Source organism: Gracilinanus agilis, chromosome 3, assembly GCF_016433145.1.
Source record: "Gracilinanus agilis isolate LMUSP501 chromosome 3, AgileGrace, whole genome shotgun sequence".
Lineage (NCBI taxonomy): Eukaryota > Metazoa > Chordata > Mammalia > Didelphimorphia > Didelphidae > Gracilinanus > Gracilinanus agilis.
The window spans coordinates 41,596,334-41,622,370 of NC_058132.1; the positions used below are offsets into that span (position 1 = coordinate 41,596,334).

The window sequence follows — 26,037 nt, forward strand, 5'->3', positions numbered from 1 at the left end:
CAAGAGATGGAGGAGGCAAAAATTAAGTCTCAAAGGGTACCTTAAATTAGCTTGGATAGTGTGGTACAATGTGAAGAGTTCTGGATTGGAGTCAAAAGATGAGTTTGAATCATAGTTCTACCATTTATTCCCTATGTGACCCATGCCACTTTCTCTCTTGGGGCCTCAGGTTCCTGCTCTATAAAATGATAACTTCTAAGGTCCCTTTCAACTCTAAGATGCAGGCAGGGCTGTCTATAAACCATTTCAGATAACTGGGTATCTGATTCTAGGCCTAAGTCTTCTGTGGGAGGAGACTTCCTCATCTTCATCTTCCTGGGATTTGATCTGATCCCATTCAGGATTCACTCAAGCCCCTTCTCAAAATCTCCTTGCCTCAGAATCAGAGATTTTTAATTTTAGTCATTCAGGCCAGAGGTTCTTAACCTGGGGTTCCTGCCCTTATTTGTTTGGTTTCTTCGAACTTTGGTAACTTTCCATATAAATGGATGTATTTCAGCATAATTGGCTTCCTCTGTATTTCCTGTATTTATGCATTGAAAAGCATAATTCTGGGAAGAGAGTCCCTAGGCTTCAGTAAACCTTACCAAAGGGGCCCATACTACATAGAAGGTTAAGCCCCAGTGTTATAAATAGTACAACCCTGACACTTCAAAAATGAGGAAAATAGGACCCAGAAGAGGGAGAGGATTTCTAGAGGGTCACTCCCTGGTAAAGACATGCCACAGCACAGGACCCTGGAGTATTTCTGGTCCCTAGATTTTTATTATGGAGCTACTCTACTGCCTTCCCCTCTGATTCCAGTAGAAGGTAAACTGATTAAGGAAAAGGACAATTTTTTTCACCTCTGTAACTCCATAGTGCCTTACCCATTTAATTGGGGAAGGGGAGATTATGATTTTGTCATTCCTAGGGTTTTCTGATGAGGAAATTCAGTACTTCTCTCCAAAATTACTCTACCTGAGTATAGTCATCCTAGAATTTACACTCTCTGAGTAACACAACCAGTAGGTGTCTAGAAATGGACTTGAACCCAAGCCTCCTTGATTTTCTAGTCATGATTCTATGTTCCCTCAAACAAAGTTTTTTCATTCTTTTCAGTTATATCTGACTATTCATGACCCCATTTGGGGTTTTCTTGGCAGATACTGGAGTGGTTTGCCATTTCCTTCTCCAGCTCATTTTGCAAATAAGGAAACTGAGGCAAACAGTTAAGTGACTTGTCTAGGGTCACATAGCTAGTAAAGGTCTGAGATCAGATTTGAACTCAGAAAGAGGAGTCTTCCCAGCCCCAGTCCCAGTAATCTAGCCACTATACCACCTAACTACAGTTAAGTGACTTGGTCAGCTATTAAGTGTCTGAGGCCATATTTGAACTCAGGTGTTCCTAATTCCAAGCCTGGTGCTCTTATCTACTATACCACCTAGGTGTCCTTTTGCATATAGTAGACACTTAATAAATGTATGTTAGATTGGATTTGATCAACGTGAGGGCCTCCCTCAGACCCTTGATGCCTTAGCCCCTCTCATCTGACTCTGTCCATCTTCTGAGCAGCCTCCTACAGGTAAAGAAGCTCCTGTAGCTTCAAGGGGATTGTGGGATTCTCCATTTTCTCCTGGGGGGATGATTAAATCTGCCAAACATCATCACGGCTCCATCTCTCCACATCAGAGGCCCATCAGTTATTTCCTATTAGGGTTTCCAGCTTCCCTTTGACATATTTTTATTGTCAGGTTAGAAGAAAACATTCAGCTCGTTTGCAACATTCTCATTATATTCCCTTTATAACAATTTCTAAAAGAGAATAAATATAAAATATTTCTCTGTATTGTGGCCATATTTCAGCCTGACTTTAATACACTGAGCGGTTCTCCAGCTCACAATTCTTCTAACCTTGCAGTGACAGTTAAGAAATCTTTAGGCCTGGGGAAAAAAAAAAAAAAACGTGCCGATCAATGAGTTACCAGAGACTCAGAACCTTTTATGGGGAGTCCTGCCTTCTGATTCTCCCACTTCCTGTGAAATCGAGGCCTTTTCTATATTCTCAATGGCTCAGTCTCCATACAGCTTTTTAAGGAAGATTGGAAAGTTGGGAATATCCCTTGAGCGTCTTCTTTCCCATCTGATAAGGCTCAACTCAGATATCACCTTCTTCAAGAGATCAGCTGATCAATCAATATTTATTAACCATCTCCTCCATGCCTGGGACTATGCTAGGTAATGGGGATAAAGACACTTGTCCTCTTTCCCAAGGTGAAAGTCATCTCTCTCCCTTCTAACTTCTCACAGCATTTTGTATGCCCCTTTTGTTCATCTCTCTCCCTTTCCGTCATCCTCTGGCTATCTATGTCCTCAACCTCAGAAGATCACGGGCCAGAGGACATTGGAAGCCAAATACATCCTTTTATAGATAAAGAAACTAGAGATCAAGTGAATTTTAATCTAAGTCAAAATGTCACAGGAGCACAGATTTAGTCCTGGAGGGGACTTTAGAAGCCATCTGGTTCAACCCCTTCATTTTATAGATGGGGAAACTGAGATTCAAAGAGGTGACCATGACTTGCCTGAAGCCAACCAGGTAGGAAGCATTAAAAGTCAGATTTGAACCCCTGTTCTCCAGCTGCAAAAAAGCTAAACCAAAAATGATCCTCCTTCCACTACAGACTGCTATCTCCCTCTAGTGGCATGGGAGACTTTTCCCATCTTGATAATTTCCGTCCATCCAATTTAAGCTCATTAAAAAAATTCTTCTTTTCCCAGCATTGAACATTTGATGAATGAATGAATGAATTCCTGTGTTATGTCTTATCTTGTTCTTAGTCCTGAAGACTGAGTCCTGAGAGCCAACCTGGTCTCATTTTGGGGTGAATCTGGTCTGGATTTTGGTCTCCAGATAGTCCTGAATGCTTCAAGGTAGAAATGTTCTGGGGACAGGTTTGTAAAAGTCCAGTGGTCCAGAATTAAAGGCTATTCCTGGGTCCATGGCCTGTCTACAAACTCAGACATTCCCCTCAGCCACAGACTCAAGCCGATTCTTTTTTTTTAAACCCTGACCTTCCGTCTTGGAGTCAATACTGTGTATTGGCTTCAAGGCAGAAGAGTGGTAAGGGCTAGGCAATGGGGGTCAAGTGACTTGCCCAGGGTCACATGGCTAGGAAGTGTCTGAAGCCAGATTTGAACCTAGGACCTCCCATCTCTAGGCCTGGATCTCAATCCACTGAGCTACCCAGCTGCCCCCTCAAGCTGATTCTTGACTCAGACAGATTCTAGGATAGAATATGGTGTCTTGGATCTCAGGCCATCCTGCAAAGTTATTAATAATCAAAGGAAATAGATTTCTAGTTGGGTTCATCAATTCTTCAAAGGAGAGAAATCAAGAGAGTTTACAGGAGAAGACACTGGATTTGGAATCAGAGGATGTGTGTCATTTATATGACTTTGAGCAAGACACTGAGTCTAAGTTCCCTCAAGGATGTCTTGGTAATATGGCGCTGGACCTGGAGTCAACCCTAGGCTAGCTATGTGAACTGGGTCAAGTCATTTCATCTGTCTTCTTCAGTTTCCTCATCTATATAATGGGAATAATAATAGCATCTACCTTCCAGGGTCATTGGAATGATCAAATGAGATAGAAAGGGGAAAAATGGAACAAAACTCAGCTATAGAAAGTGGCTTAAGAATATTCGCAATGATTATGGTAGCAGTGACAGTTCATATTACATCACCTTCTAACATTTCTATACATTATCTCATGTGATTCTCAACCCAGTCTTCTTTGAAAACAACCTAGAAATAGGGCCCAGGGAACTGGCTCATATACAGCCAATAGAATGTGCCGAGTAACGGAATCTAAGTCTGATGGGACTAATCAAGGGAAAAAAGAAATCGGAATGGAGTCAGGTGGGTTAATCATGCAAGTCCTCCTTGGGAGGAGATGAATTCTGAATGTGCTTTTGGAAAAGGATCTCAGACTTGGAGTGAGGAGGGAATAATAATAAAAATTCATAATAATCGTAATAATAAGCAGCAGTTAGGTGGTATAGTGGATAAAGTGCCAGGATGAGAATCAGGATGACTCTTCCTGAGTTTAAATTTGGCCTCAAATACTAGCAGTGTGGCCCTGGGCAAGTCATTTAATCCTAGTTGCCTCAATTTCCTTATCTGCTAAATGCACTGGATAAGGAAATAGCAAACTACTCCATTATCTTTGTCTAGAAAACCCCAAATGGGGTCATGAAGAGTCAGACATGATTCAGATGACTGAATAATAGTAGTACTAGTAGTAGTAGCATTTGCATAGAGATTTAAGGTTTGCAAAATGCTTTCGCTTTTGGTTCTATCCTCACAACCCTGGGAAAGGGCTCCTATTATTATCCCTATTCTACAGATGAGGACATTGAGGCCCAGCAACAGCTAATGTTTAAGGCAGGGATTGAGTTTGGGTCTTCCTGACACTGGGGCCATTACTCTGCTCACTGTACCACCCATTAGCTTGAGATCATCTGGTTCAAAGCCCTTTTGGCCCATGAGGAAAATGAGGGAGTTGGATCCCAGAGACCTGCCCAAAGTCATAGGACTCATCAGAGATAAAACAGGTGCTTGAACCCAGTTCTATTGACTCCTTCTTTTAGACTTCCCTTGAGAAGGAGGATTATCAGGGTTGGAAGGCAGCATGGGGCTTGGGGATCATCAGCATTAATGGTCAGTGCTGAGGGGGGTGGACCACTTAGAGGACAGAAATTGGTTGGGTGTGGGAAGCCAATAAAAGAATAGATAAAAATCTGAGGCTCCTCTTTTGACTCCTTTTCTGATCCACACCTTTCCTTATTGAAAAGCTTTAAGCTCTTAGCAAACCAGTAGCCAAGAGGTTAACATTCTTCCCCTTTGGTCAGAAATGCAGCTGCTTGGCAACCCAAGGCTGAAACCTTAGTTTAGCAGGGCATTTTGCCCCAGAGAAAAGTATTCTCAGACTTAGCTTGCTTATAATCACACAGCTGAAGGTCCAGCCTGGTTCTTATCTTTACCTTGAAGCTTCTAAGCCTGTTGTATTATCTATGTTAAAAATGCAGCTCTGTGTAGCTATGGGAAACTTTCCTTGTGCTTTTGGGTGAAAGGGAGTTTGAATTTTCATATATAATAAACTTGTGACTCAATGGCACTTTGGAGAAGCACCTATGAGTTAACAGTCAAGATCATCTCCTGTCTTCCTCATGGGCCAAAAGGGCTTTGAACCAGATGATCTCAGGTTAATGGGTGGTACAGTGAGCAGAGTAATGGCCCCAGTGTCAGGAAGACCCAAACTCAGTCCCTGCCTTAAACACTAGCTGTTGCTGGGCCTCCATACTTCCTCATCAACTAAGCCATTCTTATCAGATTATGTGGAGATGATAGATAGATCTGGACCATTGGGGTTTTTTTCATGTGGATCTGAAGGATTTCCCTAATCCCCAGGGCTCATTCTCTTCCATGTCCTCCACCCTCCAAGGCCACCTCAGGTGTGGTCTTCACTGTTCCCCTCCCTGGTCACCTTGATAGACCCAATTGAGCCTAGAGTTCTTTCTGGCTGAACTTCTCCCAGTTTTATTTCCTCTGTACCTCAGCCTCAGCCTCCAGTAAAGGAAGAAATACAAGTGCAGGACTCTATCCAGCAAAGGCCGTTAAACTCCTATAAAACACCAAACTTTCTGGTTCTCCAGCTCCACTCACTGTAACAAAATTTGCTGTCTCCCATGTGGCTCTGCATCTCCTGTTATCTCTATCCAGGGCCCTTCAGTCTTTCAGCTTTACCAGAAGAGAATTATTTATTGCGTTGTTTATTACATTCTTTGCAGGAAATGCCCAAACCCATCCTCCGGGGAGATAGGTAGCTGCCTGCCAGGCAGCTCCTGCTGGAGGAGACCTTGCAGGATTTTATTTACAAGTCTGGCAACAGAATAAACCCTGTGCGTTGGGGGGGGGGGTTTGGGGAGAGGGGAATGAGGGTGCAGAGCTCCTGCTCCCTCCCACCACACACTTTCCCTTTCCTTGAGGCTTTGGAAGGGGCTGGGGGTGAGCAGGAGAGAAATCCCCCAGAGCCAGGCCAGCAACTGCCCCCATTCCTGCCCTCAGTGCAGCAATAAGAACCACAGCTGGCCCGGCCTCTCTATGGTGTTGTTGGAGCTGCTGCCCGGCAGGGAGACGAATCAGTGAGGGGGAGGACATACACCAGGCTGCCACCAAATCGCAGGCCACTGCTCACACAGATGGACCAGAAAGGGATTGTGGGAGAGAGAAATCCACTCTCCACTTCTGCCCTGCCCTGTCTCCATCCCAGAAACTTCTCTATCACTGGTTCTCCCCTCTGCCCCATTCTCCTTTCCTCCCTTCCTCTCCTCTCCTATCCTCTCCTGTTCTCTCCTCTCCTCTATTTTCCTCTCCTCTCCTCCCTTCCCACCCCTCTTTTCTTCTCATCACTTTTCCTCTCCTCTTCTCTCCTCCTCTCCCCTCTTCTCCTTCCCTCTCTTCTCCTCTCCTCTGCTCTTTTCCCCTCTCCCCTACTCTCCTCTTCTTTACCCTCTTTTCCTCCCTTCCCTTCCCCTCCTCTCCCCTCTCTTCTCCTCCCTTCTCCCCTCCTCTCTCTTCTCCACTCCTCTCCTTCTCTCTCCCCTCTTCTCTTCTCCCCTCACTTCTCCTCTCCTCTCCCCTCCTCTCCTCTCTCTTCCCAACTCCTCTCCTTCCCTCTCTTCTCCCTTCTATCCTCCTCTCTTATTCTTACCTCCCCATATCCCAAGCCTCTGAATACCCCGAAGGAGGCTCTTTCTGCCTCCATTGTGGTGTCTGGGGATAAGAAACAGGTTTCTCCTCTCCCCTGAGCAGAGTGGGCAGCTATCATTTTTGTGGCTTAGTGATATTTGAACTAGACAGCCTACACTGACCTGCCCAGGTTTAGCATCTGCCTCTCCCACACCTGCTCCACCTCTCTAGACTACATTTCCACAGATATCATGAGAGAGCCAGTACAGGAAGTGGAAGAGTCCAGGACTGGAAGCCTGCACATGTCAGTTCCAATCCCAGCTTGATGCTTTAACTATTTCTGTAAGCCTTTGAAATCCTCTGGACCTCAGTCTCCTCTTCCATAAAAGAATGAAGTTGGACTTGCTGTTGTTCAATCATTTCAGTTGAGTTTGACTCTTGACGACTCCATTTGGGCTTTTCTTGGTAGAGACACTAGAGTGGTATGTCATTTCCTTCTCCAGCTCATTTTACACTTGAGGAAACTGAGGCAAACTGGATTAAGTGACTTGCCCAGGGTTGAGCTGTTCCTAAAGTCCTTCCCAGGCCTAGATCTGTGACTCTTTGGTCAGCTACTTGTCACTCCTTCACCTGTTGTCCTCTCTAGACAGTCAAATAATGAAGCAGCATGATATGGGAAGAGAAAGATTGTGTTTGGAAGGAGAGAGCCCAGCTCTGAAACTTTCTACTTAGGTGACCTGGGGCAAGCCACATATTCTCTGGGCCCCAATTTTCTCAGCTGTAAAATGAGGGGGTTGGACTATCTAGTCCAGCTATCTGCCCTCTAAAGCCCTCTGAGCCCTAAATCAATAACTCTTAGAAGGTGCAAAGGAAAGTCAGATGCCCTCCTTGGAATTACTTAGGATGCATTCATTATTCCTGCTGCCTGATTATCTTTAGAATGAAGCTCAGAATTTTCCTCTAACTACTCTTTCCCCCATGGAGAAAGTCCAGCTTCTCTCTGGTACCTGGGCACCTAAGTGACCCTGGGAGATACAGCACCAGAGCTGGAATCAGGAAGACCTGACTTCAAATCCAGCCCCAGATACTTACTAGCTATGTGATCATGGGCAAGACAGTCAACCTCTGCCTCAGTTTCCTCATCTGTAAAATGGGAATGATAATAGCACCTCCCTCCCAAGGTTGTTGAAAGGATGAAACAGGATAAAGCATTTACTTAGCCCAGTGCCTGGCACATATCTGGCACCAAATACATGCTTATTCTCTTCCTTTTCCATGGAAAGACAGTAGGGTGGGGGAACATGGCCAGATCTGTCCAAAGACAATCAACTGTGAGGATGAAATTTGTCTTGAGTGTCCCCAGCTAGGGCTGTCTTTGCTATCCCCACACCTTTAGTTGTGACATGGTAGCAAGGGTGCTAGTTGGCATCAGAGGACCTGGCTCTGATACTCATCAGCTGTGTGACCAAAAGCGAGTCATTTCCCTTCCCTTTTCCAATTTTTTATGGGGGTGGAGACAGGGTTAAACTAAATCCCATGTATCAATTGCCTTCCCCACCCTACCAGCCCTATATCCATGACCTATTGGGGGTATCTTGCCCTGCCTTTCCCTCCCCCTGCCCACAGTGGTGGTCTCTCGTGGGCATTCCACCACCAAGCACCCACTTGCTCCATCCCTTTCTCCTTTCTCCAACCCTGCTGTAGGAAAATTAAAATGACTGCTTTTACCCTATACCCCCACCCCACCTCTGACCCCTTCCCTAGCTTTCTAGCAAAACATCCTTCTCCTTTTAGTGAAGCTTTTTATTACAAAGCAGCAGCTCCTCCCCTCAAGGGATGCAGAAGGCAGAAGGTGGAGGAGCAATGGAGGCAGGGGAGGCAGGGGAGGTAGGGGAGGGGGGTCAGGCCACATGCACATGCTGCAGGGAGACAGCCCAATTTGCAATCAGGAGAGGCAGTCTTTGGGCTTTTTTAGGCACATTATTTATCGAATAGACTAACAGCTCAGTGGCAGCTCAAGCTATGGTCTGGTCTGAATACTGATGGACTAAATCCCCTTCCTCACCCTCCCATGGGCACAGAGGTGCTGGGGGAATCTTTCGGCTCAGATTAGGAGGAAGGAGGAAACAGAGGTTGCTAATGAGTTGGAAGATGCTGGAAAGATGAAAAGAGAGGTGGGATCCTAGCTCCAGAGCTGGAAGGGACCTCAGAAGTCATCTGGTCCAACCTGCTCATTTTACAGATTGGGGAAAATGAGGTCTGGTGAGGGGAAGTCACTTATCCAAATTCATTCAAGTAGTGTATTCTTTCTTAGGATAATAGAAATATAGCCTGAGAGCTGGAAAGGATCATATAAGCTATTTAGTCAAATCTCCTCAGTTTACAGAGAGGAAACTGAGGTCCATGGATGAGTCTTCCTGACTCCAGGGTTGGTATCCTATCCACTTTGCCATATCTTGGTTCTGTTAGGGGTCAAGGGAGTTGGTGAGAGATGAAGGACATGGTGCTCTTGACCCAGGCCAAGTAGTTTCATTTCCCTCTGACCACTAGAACAGGAATTCTTATCCTTTCTCTATGTACAGGACCCTTCTAACAGGCAATCTGGGGAAGCCTATAGATCCCTTCTTAGAATTGTGTTTTCAAGTGCACAAAATAAAATACAGAAGGAGACAAAGGAAACCAGTGATACTGAGCTTGGCATTCAAAGCCCTTCCCCATCTGACACCAGCCTGCTTTTCCAAAGTTATTCCACGCTATTCCAATCCATGTACTTGCCTTCCATTTTCGTCAAACTGACATACTAACTGTTCCCTAAAGTTGGTTTTCCATTTCCTATCTCCATCCCTTTGCAAAGGACATTCTATATACCCAAAATGCACTCTGTCCTCAGAATCCTATTGTTTGGATTAAACCCAGGGCAGATAATGCTCAGGCTAGCCTTCAAGATTCAAGTCTGATGCCCCTTCTTATAGGATGTCTTTCCTGGTTCCTCTACTTATTCATACAGTCTCCCTCTTCATGAGGTAGCTAGAAGGCTCAGTTGATAGAGCCTGGAGGCAGGAAGACTTGACTATAAGTGAGACATTTACTAGCTGTGTGACCCTGGACAAGTCACTTCACCTTTATCTGGCTCAATTTCTTCAACTGTAAAATGGGAATAATAACAGCATTTTCCTCCAAGGATTGTCTTGAGGACCAAACGAGATAATATTTGCTAAGCACTTAGTACAGTGACTAGCATGCAGTAAATGTTTAATAAATACTTATTCCATTTTCTTCCCTCCCCTTCAAATTATCTTGAATTTCCTTAGCAGAGTGCATATTTTATCACCCCAGAAGAATGTAATCTCCTCAAAGGCCATGACTATTTTATATTTTTGGTTTGGTATCCCCAACCACTGCTGCACAAAGACAACTCTTAATCAACACTTGGAATCTAATTGAGTAGCATGGCTACATGGGAGCCATGAATGTTATAGCAGAGGGTAGACTTGTAGAGTCCCAAGGGGCCAGAAGTCAGGCCATGGGAGGCAGGCTGGGGTGAGAAAGTTTCAAGATAAGCAGCAGTTATTGGCTTAGTGGATAGAAAGCCATGTTTAAAGACCAGAGGACTTGGGTTCAAATATGGCCTCAGGCATTTCCTAGTTGTGTGACCCTGGGTGAGTCATTTAACCCCATCACCTGGCCCTTGCAGCTCTTCTGCCTTGGAACCAATATTTGGTATTGATTTTTAAGACAGAAGATAAGGGTTTGTTTTGGGAAAAAAAGTTTCAAGGTAATAATTGAGAGACACATAATAGATGAAGTCAGATAGGTTAGAGCAGTGGTCTTGGACTCCAGTCTCACATTTGTTTTAAATCTATAACATTTATCCATTTATAATCACAGGCTCTCTGAGGTGGAAGGAACCTCAGAAACCATCCAGCCCAATATGGAACTGGATGGAAATTTCATCTGCAACATCCCTGCCATTTGGCCTTTTCATGAAGACTGCCAAACAATGGAGACACTCCATTACTTTCCAAGGCAGCTCACTGCACTTTTGGGATAGCTCTCATTATTAGGAAAGATGCTAGGGGGTTCCACAGGGCATAGAGCTCCAGACTTGGAGTTAGGAAGACTAATCTTTGTGAGTTTAAATGTAGTCTCAGACACTTATTAGCTGTGTGACCCTGGGTAAGTCACTTAAGTCAGTTTCCTCATCTGTCAAATGAGCTGGAGAAGGAAATGGCAAACTGCTTTAGTATCTCTGCCAAGAAAACTCCAAATGGGGTAATGAAGAGTCAAAGAGGACTAAAATGGCAGAATAAGTCTTGTCTTTACATTAACACAAATCAGCCTCTCTGAACTTCTACCCATCCTGGTTCTACCCTCTGGGCTGAATCTTATGGCCTTATCTTTGAACAAGTCCATTTTGTCTTCTCTGGAGAGCCCGTCAGATATTTTAAGGCAGCCATCATATCCCCCACCACCAAGTATTTGCACTCTTCCCAGCTAGCTCCTAGTTTCTCTTCAAAATGACTTGATATCCTGATTGCCCATTTATCAAAGAGATAAAGGGCTGCATGTTATGACTCAGGGTGCTGTGAGCAGCCAGATGTCTGTACTTGAGATTGCTGTATTAGAGACTAGAGTAATCAGAGAACCCACTGAAGCAGCAAAGTATGACAACTCTTCCTGGGCCCCTTAGGACCTCTTTGGCCCTTCCTCAGATGTCCTGGCTGGCCCCACCCTCTGGACAGGGTTCACTTGATCTTTTAGAAGCCATGAATCATAGAATACACAGCTGCCATCTCATCTGACCCCATAATTTTACAGATGAACTAAGACCCTGAGAAATGGGACAGTTCATCATATTAATATTAGTGACCAAATCTGGTTCAGAACCTAGGTCCTCTGACTCCAAGTGCAGTGTTCTTTTTATGGCTTATTAGACCTGGAAGGGACTTCAGAAATTACTGGTCCAACCCCTTCACTTGGGAGATAAAAGGGGAAGTGACTTGCCTAAGGTCTCCTGGCCAAAACCAAGAGATGGCCAAAAAAGGATAAATAAAAGAGAACACTGATCCTCTTTGGTTAGGAAACATTCTCATTCACATGGTACAGAATTGGACTGGGAACTCCAGCCCGCTTTGGAGGTCATCAGAGAATTCTGTTTTCGCAGAGATACCTAGGATCGGATCCAATTTAGCCCTGGATGGAGAAGACAGAGTTCTCACTTTTTAAAGCCTTTCTTTCTTTTTCTTTTTTTGGGGGTAGTAGGGAATCATTTCTCAGGAGACTGCAAATGTCAGGGGCTTAAGTATACTTTTTTCACTTCTGGGAGAATAGTTCGGGCATTAACCTAATTTTTTTTTTCTGAGAAATTGGCAAGTCTCTAAAATGAACCCTGGTTCCAAAGACAGAGGACTTCACTACAGATCCTATCTCTGCTAGTGCCTTTGCAGTCTTGGATAAGTCATCACCCCTTTCTGGATTTTGATTTCCTTCTAGAAAATGAAGATGGGTTCTAAGTGGGGAGGTAATAGGTTAGAACACCTCTAGTCTATAGGCCCATCCAGTTCTCAATCCTATGGTCTTTTTGGGGAGAAGCAGTAAATTGTACACATATAGCCTTGGGTACTTACTGGTGTTTTTGGGAAGCAAAGAAAAAGAGAGGGGAAAATGCCTGGCCTTCCTAGAGCTTCAGGAGGCAACATGGGGGAAAACTACAATTATTTCATCATCATCTATGGCCATACCTGGGACCCACTTTTCTCTCTGGCCCTTGATACCCCAAATCCTGGGAGGAAAAAGGACCAGGTTGCCTTTTCATATCCCTTTGTTACACTTTAATCTTTGCAAACCTACTACAACACATATCTCATGACCCCCTATTTACCCTTCAAAGATTAGGGTTTTTCAAGGGGCATTTGGGATTTTTCCCCCTTACCCCTGCCTACACCTGTGCCAAGACCCTTTCAGCTGTCTGTCTCCTAAAGGAAGCCTTGCCTTCTATAGGAAACCTTCCTCAGGCCCTTTTTGATTCCAAAGCCTTTTTATTATTTCCTTTTAATTATTTTCTGTTTCTCTTGTATATGACTTATTTTTACTTGTTTGTTCTTTGTCTCCCCCATTAGACTGTAAATTCCTTGAGGACAGGGATTGCCTTTTACCTCTTTTTGAATCTCTGGCCCTTGACATATTGCCTGACATATAATAGGTGCTTAATAAATGTTTATTGACTAGGGCTCTAGTTCTGGATCAGCCTCTAATTTGATGCATGACCTTGAACAAGTTGTTTTCCCACTCTATGCCTCAGTTTTTCCATCTGTGAAATGGAGTTAGACTCAATAGTAATTATATCAATGATAATCAGATTTACATGGTTTTTAAGATTAAGAAAGTGAGTCCTGAAAAATGGGTACCATCTTTATGAAGGACAAAGACTTGCATTTTTGCCTTTCTCTTTAGCTGGTAGCACAGGGACTTGAAGAAGGGGAAGAGAGGACGAAGGCATGGGAAGGAAGTGAACTGGTGGTGTCATTACTCTAGGGAACTCCCAGTGAGGAAATGCCTTCTCCCACTGCAGGTCTGCACTTGCTCTACACCTTAAAAGATAATAGTATTATAGATTTAGAGCTGAACAAGCCCTTAGAGACCACTGAGTCCAATCCTCTTACTTTTACAGAAGAAGAAACTGAGGGCCACTTAGTTGGGAGGTTACATTGAGAGGTTAAATAATATATCCAGGTTTATATAGCCAATATCAGCTAGAAATGATGTTTAAATCCAGGTCCCCTTGACTCCCAGGCAAGCTTTCTAGTTAATCTGTCATATTGCCTTGTCCCAAGAGCATAATAGGCTATTAATACATAATTATGAAATCAAATCAAGTTTAGAGATGAGCCAATAGAGATACCGAGAGATAGTGACTAACCCAAGGTCACATTAGTTGAGTCGGAGGGCAAAGTCTAAATCTTAAGTGTCCTGCTCCAAGTCCCTGTGCTCACCCCATTATGTCCCATTGCCTCCCCTTTCTGCTCCAAAATTTTGAACCCAAGACAAGAGCCTATGAGCCAAGCTGTCTAGTGACCAGGCAGGCATAGTCATTGATCTCCTTGCCAGTTCTGAGTTAAACAGACAATCCAGGTCATGGGCAAGGTCACAGTTCCAAGAATATGAGGGTTTGAAATTGTTGTCATCCAAACCCTACCCACTCTGTGTCTTCTCTTTGGTGATAATGATACCAGGTCCAAGATTTCACCTTCTCTCTGTACCTACTCATGGGCAGAGAGCATTCATCTTGGTGCCCTTCCAGTCAGTGGGCTTTGTTGCTGACCCCTGACTGAAGCCTGACATGCCATTGATGCTGATTTTTCCTTTGTGACATTTGCTTGCCTTGACCTACTCCTGATTTTTCCCTTGAGAATCCCTGCAGCAAAAACAATAGTGGCAGCATTGATTGGACTTGATTAAACTTTCCCATCTTGTCTTTCCTTCAAGATAGATGGAGAACACATCCACATGGCCTCTCCTCCTAGTTTTCAGCACTTAAGCCAGGGATTAATTTGACTCTTCCACCCGATACCTTCAAAACAGCTTGCCATAGGTCCCAGTTGTTCTGACTGCAGGGATGAGTTTCATTCAAACTATTTACTCTCTTAATTGCTTCTTAACATGTCTAGTGCCCTAGACAGCATGAAGGCCGAGCCCACTTACATGAAAGATCCTCATGCACTGTCCCCTTATTGCTTCCTATTCATAGGGTCCCAGATTCAGAAATAGATGGGATGTTGGAGGGTATACAATCTCCTCCCCTTGTTTTAACAGAGGCAACTGTGGGTGAAGTAACTTTGTTCATAGTCAATACAGGTGGTGAGTATTCGGTTTCTACCCTCTGCAAAGGAAGGCATTGGGAGGAGTTTGATCAACTCCACTCTCTGATCCTACAATGAGAGGGGAGAGGAGGCAGAGGGTGGCGGATTCAAATAAGGCTTGAGTTAGCAGAATGGTGGTGAGTTTAAAAGCAATGAGCTCATCCTGAGAAGGGTATCTTGTCCTGTGGAGTTGAAACCAATCAGGGCTGCAGATATGAAGTGAAATTAAGTGAGTAACCCAGGGCCATACTGCTAGCAGGTGTATGATATTAGATTAGGACCCAGATATCCCTGACTCCAGAACCTACATTTTAACAGCAGGTAACTATGTGATGAAGTGGTTAGTGTGACTTGGAGTAAGGAAGAGCTAAGTTCTAATCCTGCCTTAGCTGCTGCCCAGCTATGTGACCCTGGGGAGATCACTTAACTCTGTTTACCTCAGTTTCCTCATCTGCCAAATAAGCTGGAGAAGGAAATGGCAAACCACTCCAGTCCCAAATCACAAAGAGTCAGACTCAAATGAAAACAACAACAACATCATGCTGTAAGACAGCTACAGACTAAGAAAGTCTGTTTATATTCAAGGAAGAAATTACATAGGTCAGCTCCATTTAGATATAGATGGCTGTGGCCTCAAGCAAATGAGGAAAATTTCATGGCCAAGACAGGGCTTGGGCTGGACCCTAAAGATAAAAAATTGGGGGATTAGAAGAGGGAAGGCAGCATCCCAAATGGAGCAAACATCATGGCTGTGAGAATATGGAACAATCAATGAACAAACATTTATTAACCTCCTACTATGTACCAGGTGTTGTTTTAGGCACTGGTGATTCAAAGGCATAAATAAAACAGTATATGGAAGGGACCACAGTGGATAGGGAGCCAGCAGCCTCTGAATGAGACTTCAAGTCTCATGATTTGTATGTACTGGTTGTATGATCCTGGACAAGTAATTTAGCCTCTGAGTGTTCTAAACAGTTCTCTGAGCACAGATTGCAAAGAGGTGCTGACTCCCATTGGCAAAGGGAGTTTCTTCACCTGGGAGTTCTCTGTCTCAATAAAATCATAGGTCAAGGCCTTGCCCTATGGAGAGGATAGTGAGGAAACCAGTATGTCTCCCTCCCACCAACTCATTTCCTCTGGCTCTTTGCCTCAGGCCTGAGCATCACCTCCAAATGGGGTGAGAGGTGAGTCTTCCAGGCCTTAAGGGGAGCTGCCTGAAGCCTGGTACTGAGGAAGAGGGGCCTAATGAATTGTCAGCCTCCCTGGTGCACCTTGAATGAATTCACTTCTAACACAGACATCAAACCTGTACCTCCTCCAATCCCATGGCCAAAGGGCAAATGAGGTAGGAAATGAGGATTTGATTTAGGACTCTCAGGTTGGATTAAGGAGTCTCCAAGGGCTGCTCTTGCAGCTGAGACATCAGTGCTGCCAGGGGTCTCTTGGGAGCCCCCTCTGGCCTTAGTACATTCCAGGACCCCCTCAGGATTCCCCCCCGGCATCATTCTTCATCCTTCATTGTTCCCCAGGAGAAGCAGTTCTGACTTCTTTTCTTGTAGTTTCTCATCCATTTTTTTCCTCTCTCCTGAAATTCATCTACATCAAAGCGGGATCCCTTATGCTCTATTCTCACTGAGGCCTTGGTGATTAAGCACTTAAATTGATTAATCAAATTTCCTGTGATGAGAACTCCTGTCATTCATTAATCTGAGCTGGATTATAAATAAGAGATGGCAGATACAGGAGACAAACATGTTGACAGATAGGCACGCCAGCCTGAATCCCAAGCAGGCTTCCAGCTTCCGGAGGGCTTTTGCTGGAGGCAGTCTGGGGACAGAGCTTCCCTAAAGATAAAATTAGACTGAGATTAAAGTATCCCCATTTTAATAAAGAAATATGCATCTAGGAGCAGGCAGTTACTATTGGGAAGAGTATAGGTTTGCATACCAATTGGAGGAAGGCTGGGGGTGCAGGGTGGTGGCCCTTTAGACAGGTCATAGAGACAGGGATGGCTCGTCCCCACAAGACTTGGCTCATCCCCACAAGACTCCCCTCCCCAAACTTGATGCTGAGGTCCTTTGGAATAAGATGATTTCCCCCACCCCCCACCCCTATCTCCACACATAGACTGAAATAGGAAGAGGAAGGAATGAATAGCATAGCAGTAGCAGGGAATAGAATGGGCTGGATGACTCAGGGAGCTGTCCATTTTTTTTTAAACCCAGTCACCTAATTTAAAGGAATCTGCTCTGAGGGGACAGTGCTCACCTTTACCTTGAGTCTGAATCTTTCCCCTCTTCTTGTAACACCTCCCCTCCCCCCCCAACCCAAAACAATTTGGTGCTGTTATGAAAAAAGAGCTAGACTAGGTGGCAGCAATATTGTAGATAAAAGAAGAAGTCTGAACAATGGACAAGAATCCAAGTCTAGGTTGGGGTGAGGACCATGGGAAGCTGGGTTTAAATCCTGCCTCTATACAGTGAAGGACCCTGAAGATTTCTTGAAGTTCTAGATCTTTGTTCTTAGGAGTTCCTCTTTCTGCTCCTCCTGACATTTATGATTGATGGTCATCATTGGTCATCTATAGAAGGAAACTTAGAGGTCATCTAGCCCCCCACACACACACCTCATTTTACAGAGGGGGGGCTTAAGGCCAAGAGACATTAAATAACTTAATCAAAGCCACACAAACAGTAAAGGACACAGGCAAGATTTGGACCTAGGACATCTGATTGTACATTTATCGTCTTTTCCAATTTACCGCCTCCCCATTCTTTGCCTTGTCATTCAAAGGTGCCCTTTTAAAATTTCACTTTCTCCAGGAAGTTTTCCTAGCTTAAGTAAGCAGTAGACAGATGCTGTGATTTGCCCATTATACTTCCTTTTCCAAACTTAAGATTCCCCCAGATAGTCACTACTCAGAACATCAGGGCAACTTACAGAGTCCAGGGGCTGACTCTTCTTGGCTAAGTCTCACCCATTGTGAATGCTCAGTGAGCAAGGAAGAAAAATTAAAGATTTTGTTGGAGACAGTAAGGAATGAGAAGATGGACAGTATTCCCTCGTTTTAAGAAAAAAAATGTTTGACAGATGAAAACAATCCTTTCTGACCTCTTAACATTGTTTTTGTAAATATTTAAAGAGTTCTTATTAAAAGAATCACCATCATAACAATGTTAAGAGTTTGATAGATCTCATCCAAGCTATCAGAGCATTGCTTCAGGTCTGCCCTCTGAGCTCTTCAGACAAAGAGAGGAGAAAGTCATCTTGAAATTATTTTGAGGTCCAATTCCTCCAATTGGCAAGGTTTTCCTGTCCCCCCCCCCCCCCCCCGGCTGCTCCAGTCTTCCCCTCTAAGGCTTCCTCCTATCTACTCTGTATAAATACTTCATGGATTGATTTATAGACAGGTTGGCTTTCTGTTTGAATGAAAGCTCATTGAAGGTAGGAACAGCTTTTACTTTTCTTCGTACCTTGCCTGAGTGCTAGTGCCTTTCCTTTGATATTACTGCCCCTCAATTCTGTACTTCAATTTTGTGCTTACATATTGAGGTACATATAGTTTCCTCCATTAGAATGGGAGTCCCTTGAGGGCAGGGAATGCTTTTCTGGTATACCTAGCACAGAACCTGATACATAGTAATTGCCTAATAAATGCTTGTTGATTAAAATTCAGTGTGGCAATTATGATGGTAAGGGGGAAATTAGAACAAAGGTGGCTTTTTCTGACTTCCACAGAGTATGGGCGGTGGCCCTCTTGCTTTCAGAAAATCAACATTTATGGAGTACTTTAAGGTTTGCAAAGCACTATACATCTATATCTTAAAAAAACACCTTAACTTCTATCTTCGAATCAATACTGTGTATTGTTTCCAAGGCAGAAGAGCAGTAAGAGCTAGGCAGTGGAGGTTAAGTGACTTGCCCAGGGTCACATAGCTAGGAAGTGTCTGAGGCCAAATTTGAACCCAGGACATCCTGACTCCATATCTGACTCTCCATCCACTGAGCCACCCAGCTGCCCCATCATATATCTATATCTATATATCTATATCAATATCTATGTCTAGATCTATCCCTACTCAGACCTTAACCCTGATACCTCCTTCCCTCACCTTTCTTTCTCTGTGTATGCCATTCTTCTCTGTCCCTCTCCCCCTTTCTCCCTCCCCTTTCTATCTTCCTCTGTATGTTATTTTCTCTTCTCCCTCTCCTTCCCTCCCTCCTCTTTCTCTCTCTGTCTGTCTTTCCCTGTGTTACTGCTATCTCTTCTTTTTTCCCTCTTTCTCTCCCCTTTCTCTCTCCATGTATCATTCTTCTCTCCTTCTCCCTCTTCCCCATCCTCCATATTTCTCTCTCCTCTATCTCTGTCTGTTTCTCTGTCTCTGTCTATCTCTTTCCTCTTTCCCTCTCTCCCTCTTTCCATAGGGGGCCAGTTTTGAGTCTTGCCATTCAGTTTAGGTTCTGCCTCTCCTTACCCATCTTACTACTGGCTACACACACACACACACACACACACACACACACACACACACACACATCCCTCATGGATTAGAGTTTAACCTTAATGAAGGGATAACTTTGCTTGGGAATCTTGGGTATAATTAAAAAAACAACTCTGCCATTAAGATAACCCACCCACTGAAACACAGAACATTGGAGAAGTTAAAATGTTAAAACACGACCCCGATTTCCCTCTCCCTATGACATGGATTATTAAGTCAGGTTTGAAAAAGTTCCCATTAAATATTTAAATATCCCATTAAATATTCATGGTTTCAAAAATTGCTTCCTAACAGATCCTTAGGTAAATATAACAATATTTGATCACAAAAGCTGCTCCATCTGACAAAGGCTCATGAACAGTAAAGTATGATCAGGAATGTGGGGCTGGCTCTAACCTCTGCTTTGACTATAGCTGGGAAATCCCTTCTCCAAGAATGGCAAGAAAAGCAGCCTAGCCCCATTCTAGCCTTTGCCCTCCCTAGTCAAGAGGCTCTGCTATAACCTACTGGGCCAGTCCTCAGCTTTCCATAGTTCCCTAAACACTGGCTTTCCTGTCTTTCCTCATACAATGCTTCCCCCATTCTGTACCCCCTGGAATCCCTATAGTTTCAATGTTTAATTCAGATGCTTCCTCCTTCAGAAATCCTTTCCTGATCCCTCCAGTTCTTAGGGCTCTCCTCTCCATCGTTACTTAGCTCCACCACCAAAATTATATTTTGTGACCTTAGATAAGTTACTTTACTTGTCTGGGCTTCAGTTTCCTCCTTTGTAAAAATAAACAACAAAACAACAAAAAAGAGGAAGGGCTAGATGATCTCAAAGGTTCCCTTTCAGTCTTTGACTTGTCTGAATCCATTTTGTTCCTTCCCTTGCACAATCAAGTAGAATGGAAACTCCCTGAGGGCAGAATCTGCTTTCACAGAATCACATATTTTGAGTTAGAAGGGATGTCAGCAGCCATTTAGTCCCATCCTTTTTATTGTTCTTTTATGGATTAGTCTTAATCCAACTCTGTGGTCATTTAAAAACCATTTAAGGTTATTCTAGCAAAGATACTGAAGTAATTTGCCATTTCCTTCTCCAGTTCATTTTATAGATGAGGAAACTGAGGTAAATAGAGTTAAATGACTTGTCTGGATAGTAAGTATCTGAGGCTGGATTTGAACTTGGGCCCTCCTGATGTCAGGGTGCTCTATCCTATGTGCCACCTAGATGCCCAGTCTGTATATCCCTACTCAAGCACTGTTCAAGTGGCCATTTAGCTTCTCTAGCCACCTCCTCCTAACACAGTCCTTTTTACTTGTGGGCAGCTCGGACGGTAGGGAAGATTTGCCTGAAATCAAATCTACAGTGGCAGCATCTTTGCAATTTCCATCCATTGTTCCTGGTTCTGCCCACTGGGGCCAAATGGAACAAGTCTAATCCCTCTTCCACATGACAGCCCCTTAACTACCTGAAGATTACTATAATTCTCTTCCCTTCCCTTGCCAGATACCCCTCAGCCTTTTCTTTTCCAAGCTAAATAAGCCTAGTTCCTTCACATAGAAATGGATTCAAAACCCTTCACCATCCTGGTTTGCCCTCTTATACCCTCTCCTGGTTTTTTCCCTTTCTGAGGGGGCCGATATCTTTCTAACTCCAGACCCATATCTTGTGTCTCTGCCATGATGCCTACCTACTCCCATCCTGCATCAGCCTTTCCCTCCTCCTCCTCCCCTTCTCACCCCAGGCACCCCAGGCACCTTTCAGCATTAGGAGGAGAGAAACAAGATTGATGGAGTTACCTTCCTCGGGTATGGCATTGGCATTGAGTCGGGGGATTTTATAGGCACACGGCTGGCTTCCCTTGCTGAATTTTGATTAATGGAGCAAGCTGGAGCTGCTGATGTCTCCTAGCTACTTTAGCTGACAGAAATGCGAGTAATCTGATGTTTAAATGGATTTGGAACGTGTCTGTGGTCTTAGCCTCGATGTCCTGAAGGAAAGACCATCTGCTACAAGATAACCTGATCTCAGAGGGCACTGCTTTCAGATCTTTTCAGACAGGCAGATGACATTTGTCGAAGGTTCGGGCAGGTTTTCATGCCTGATAACTTGGGGGGAAATGGGTGCCACATCCTTCCCCCCACAACCCTCCATTAGTAGGCTGTTGCTGTTGCTGTGTCTGCCTGCCTGCTTGCCCGCCTGCAGCAGCTGCTTTGCTGTTGGGTTTCCAAGTCATGCCCATTGGCCCTCCTGCAGGTCTCCCCGATCCCAGGAATGATTAGCAAACACAGATGGGAAATGCCTCTGAGATACAGGAGCAGAAACATACTCATGAGTCCCTAGCAACCTGTTGGGGATATTTAATGGCAGCCATGCCTGGTAGCTGAGGGAGGGGGCCAGGCCTTGGGCAGGGAAGAGACTGGGGCAGAGGCATAGCTACCCCACTTTCCACTTCCTCAGAATGACTGCTTTGTGTGTGCATGAGCGTGTGTGTGTGTGTGTGTGTGTGTGTGTGTGTGTGTGTGTGTGTTTAAAACTAAGCTCTCAGGGCATCCAGTGAAAGCTGAAGTCTAGCCCATACACAAATAACAGGAGACAGGATCTCAGGATTTCTACTTAGAGTTTGGTTGGAGACATTGCTATGAGGGGCAGCGGCCAGGCTGTGGGGAGGTAATCCAAAATCACAGGTAATGTAGGCTGCTAGAAGACAGCTGCTTTGGGCATCAGGGCACCTGGGTTCTTTTTTTTTTCAGGCTCAGTCTCAACTTTATTTTTATTGATGTTGGTGGAACCCCTTAACTTCTCTGGGATTCAACTTTTTCAGCTGTGAAATGGAGATAATATTTGCCTTGAGTACTTCACAAGTTTGTTGTAAGGACCAAATTGATAATGACTATGAAGTGCTTTGTAACCACACAATTCTGTTATCTTCTCTTCTTCCCTTTTTCTCTTCTTTTCTTCCTCCCTCTTTCTCTCCTCCTCCTTCATCTTTCCACTCCTTTCTCTTACTCATTTTTCTTCTTCTCTACCTCTTTTTTCTTCTGCTTCCTTATTTTCATGTTTTTCTTCCTGTCTCCTTTCCTTCTTTTCTTCCTTCCTTCCTCTATTTCTCTCTCTTTCTTTCTCTTTCTTCTTATCCTCCTCCTCTTCCTCCTCCTTCTCGCCTCCTCTTCACCCACCTATTTCTTTCTTCTATCTCCTATTTCTTTGTTTTTAAGGACAGGAAAGGAAGTTGCAGTGAAATATATGCAGTGAAATCCAGGAATAACAGATAGATAGATAGATGGTGTAAGTGTTTACCTGGCATATGCCCCAAAGAGCAAGCAACTAAAGGGAAGGTCTCCTTCTTCAAGTTGGGCGGATCATCTATGGAGCATTTCTGAAAAGACATGGACAAGAATCATCTGGGAGGAGAGGGCATGCATGGATTGTGAGCTGCACCAACGGAGGGTGCACCCATACCGATGAGCTCACAGATCTATTATGTCATGTTTTAAAGATCTATGATTTCGTCGGTGTGAGTATTCTCTCTACCATCACCGGTTCCAACACCTCTCTATTCCTCACTAGACAGTCTTCATGAGTTGCAGTCATCGTGGTAACAAGCAGCTCCAAATTTAGCTTGGCTGATCCTCGGACCAAAGACATGCAATCAGGTCCAGTTGCTGGATCTGAACTCAAAGGCTTCCAAACTTGGTGGGACCTGCCAGAACTGCTCATGATTTGCTGGCACAGACTTTGATGCAAGGTCATCTCCATACCACAATGAGGAGTTTGGTGGGAGATAGCCATCATTTTATCTATCTATCTATCTATCTATCTATCTATCTATCTATCTATCTATCTATCTATCTATCTATCATCTGTCTGTCTGTCTATCTGCCTGTCTGTGTCTGTCTTTTTACCCACCCATCCATCCATCTATCTATGCATCCATCCATTTCTCTATTCATCTTTCTATACATCTATAAATCTGTTTCCTAAATATAATAAGACATAATTTTGTCTATAAAACAATATAAGGAGTTCTCAATGAACTCTCTATCATTGTAACTTGGAGTCACAGAGAGTTGTCTGAGAGTACTAAGAAGGTAATTTCTTTGTCCAGAGTCTCACAGCCATGAAGTTTTCCTATAGATTCCTTTTTAGAATGATATTTATAAATGCACAAAATGAAAAACATCAAATTACAAAGGAAATCAGTTATACAGAAATATAATTATCTAAATATTTTAAAGCAAGTAAAAGTAAAAATAGTAAAGAAATCCCTACCCTATACCATGTCCTCACACTCACACGTGTATATTTGTATACATACATAACATGATGTGATAGATAGAGGTTCAAATACTAATTCTGACATTTACTAGCTATGTGACCTTGGGCAAGTCACTTAAGGTCTCTGAGCCTTGAGTGCAACTCCATAAGACTTATTTAGTAAGTATCTGCTTTGATGAGGTCTCCAATACATTCAAAATCACAGATGCTTGATATAGATATGATTTTGTTTATATGAATTTATTTATCACATATGTAGACCTATAGGATCACAACCCTAGAGCTAGGGGGGACCAGAGAAATCACAGGATCATAGATCTAGAATTAGGAAGGACCTTAGAAACTCTTTAGTCTCATTTTACAGATGAGGAAATTGAGTCCTAGAAGGATAAAAGGACTTGCCCCAAATCAAGTAGGTTGGAAGTAAAAGAAGCAAAATTTGGACTCTGGTATTCTGACAACAGAGGCAATGCTTATTCTATCAAGCTATATGATGACCTCCCCTATATATATATATATATATATATATATATATATACATATATATATATATATGTATATATATACATATACATTTATTAATATTATGATTAATATCACTCTGGCATCAGTTTCCCCAAGTATAAAATGGAGATAATTACCTGTCTAGTTCCCTTGCCCCACTCTCATGTGAATGAATCCATTGGGTTGAGAAAGCATCTGGCAATGTGTCCATGTGAGCGAGTCACATTATTATTAACAGCAATAGTGGAAGCTGAGCAGAATCTTGCTTTTCCTCTAAGCCTGAGGGGTTTGGGGGCGTGGTGGGGGGNAAGAAAGAAAGAAAGAAAGAAAGAAAGAAAGAAAGAAAGAAAGAAAGAAAGAAAGAAAGAAAGAAAGAAAGAAAGAAAGAAAGAAAGGAAGGAAGGAAGGAAGGAAGGAAGGAAGGAAGGAAGAGAGAGAGGAAGAGAGAGAGGAAGGGAGGGAAGAAGAAAAAAGAGCTGTGGTGAAGAATGAAACTTGCCTCTCGGCAAGCTTCTTTCACTCTCTGAGACTGATTTATCTGTGGATTGGATGCCAGTAATCTTGGCCTTTTGGACCTCACTGATGTGCCTATCATATAGTGTTACAGCACAGCTCTCTATATTCTTATCTTCTCTCCCTACTAGTAGTAATCTCTATGAGGGCAGGAAATTTGAAGCACATAATTAGCACTTTGATTGTCAAATTGAAATGAACACCAAACTTACATCTTCCCCAGGGTCCAGTGCTACAAATGTGTTTCATTGAATAAAAGCAGGTTTTCTCTACCTCTGCAACTTATCATCTTAGAGAGTTGCCTAGAGTAGTTGTGACAAACTAACAGAACAGAGGCTACTAAACCCTAATAAGGATCACTGTGAGACACATATTGATTTAGAAAACCACATAGTAACATTATCTATGTTTTATTGTAACCTTATTTATTTTGTTAAATATTTTCCAGATTATTTTAGTTCAGATGTATTATGGGCTACATGAGTGTGTGTGTGTGCTTCATGTTTGACACTTCTGACCTAATACTGAGAAGTCAAGTGATTTATCCAAATTCACAAAAGCCAGTGTGCAGCAGAAATAGGATTTGAACTCAGGCCTTCCTGGCATTGAGATTAACTCTCTATTCACCATGCCAAGATGCCTCTCATTTGTTAATTGATAAATTTAGGCTAAAGGAATTGATTCTTACCACAATGGAGAATGGTTGGTCATCATTCCCTGAAGAAACAGCTACTTTCCTGTCTTCTTATATCCCCAAGAAATCTAAATATACTGTATTTTTAACCTTTTCCTCCCAACTCCCTTAAAGTCAGATCATTTCAGCTCAATTCACCTACTATGGGCCAGGTATGAGTTCTACCCCTGGGAACCTAAAAACAAAACAGCTAATAATCCCTGCCCTCAAAAGCTTTACTTTTTATTGGGGGAAAAACAAATCTTTATAGAGGAGTTGTAAGGATCAAATGATATCTTGCTTGTGAAGTGCTTTGTTAACTTTAAAGGCTGAATATAAAGGTGAGCTCTTGTTTTTGTCACTATAAGTAGTAAAAAGCAGTAGGAATGGAAAAGTAGCTGCTTAGATATGGAACCTGTCCTCGAGATGCTTACAATTTAGTGAAGAGCTAAGAGTTTGACACAGATAAGTATAATACACAATAACAATACATGGTAAAAGTACTTAAAAGGTCCAAAAAAAAGTTTTGTGAAATCTAGGGAGTAAGTTTGTGACTAAGCATCTAGGTGGCATAACAGTACATAAAGAGCTAGAGCTGGAGTCAGAAAGACTGGAGTTCAAATCCAGCCTTAGATTAGCTGTGTGGTCCTGGGCTTAACCTCTGCTTGCCTCAATTTCCTCAACTATAAAATGGGGATAATAATAGCACCTACCTCCCAAGGTCTCTTTGTTGTTTTGCACCTCTTATTTTCCCTACTTAGAATGTAATTTTTCTGGAGGGCAGAAATTGTTGGGTCCATCTTTGAATCCCTGATGCCTAGTATAGGACCTCTGTACTTAGTAAGCCCTCAATAAATGGGTGTTAGATCGAATAGAATTAAAATAAATGGATAATAATGAATAAATGGAATTTAAATCACCAGTTCAGTGGGAAGGAGCAAGCCTCATCCTGAGGCAATAGTCTTCTCTTTATAGGAGACAAATGA

At 43.2% G+C, this 26,037-nt stretch overlaps 1 protein-coding gene and 1 long non-coding RNA gene across 2 annotated transcripts in view; one reads left to right on the top strand and one right to left on the bottom strand.

Moving 5' to 3' along the window:
* Window positions 1-26,037, top strand: part of LOC123240952 (calmodulin-binding transcription activator 1-like) — a 1,231,619-nt gene that overhangs the window by 823,282 nt on the left and 382,300 nt on the right. The gene's annotated exons all lie outside the window — the stretch shown is intronic.
* LOC123240240 overlaps window positions 22,252-26,037 on the bottom strand; it is a 45,487-nt gene continuing 41,701 nt past the window's right edge. Inside the window, exons 3-4 of the long non-coding RNA XR_006505769.1 lie at window positions 22,384-22,462; window positions 22,252-22,288 (exon numbers count right to left, since the gene is read on the bottom strand). This is a non-coding gene — a long non-coding RNA (uncharacterized LOC123240240). The remainder of the gene's footprint in view (window positions 22,289-22,383; window positions 22,463-26,037) is intronic.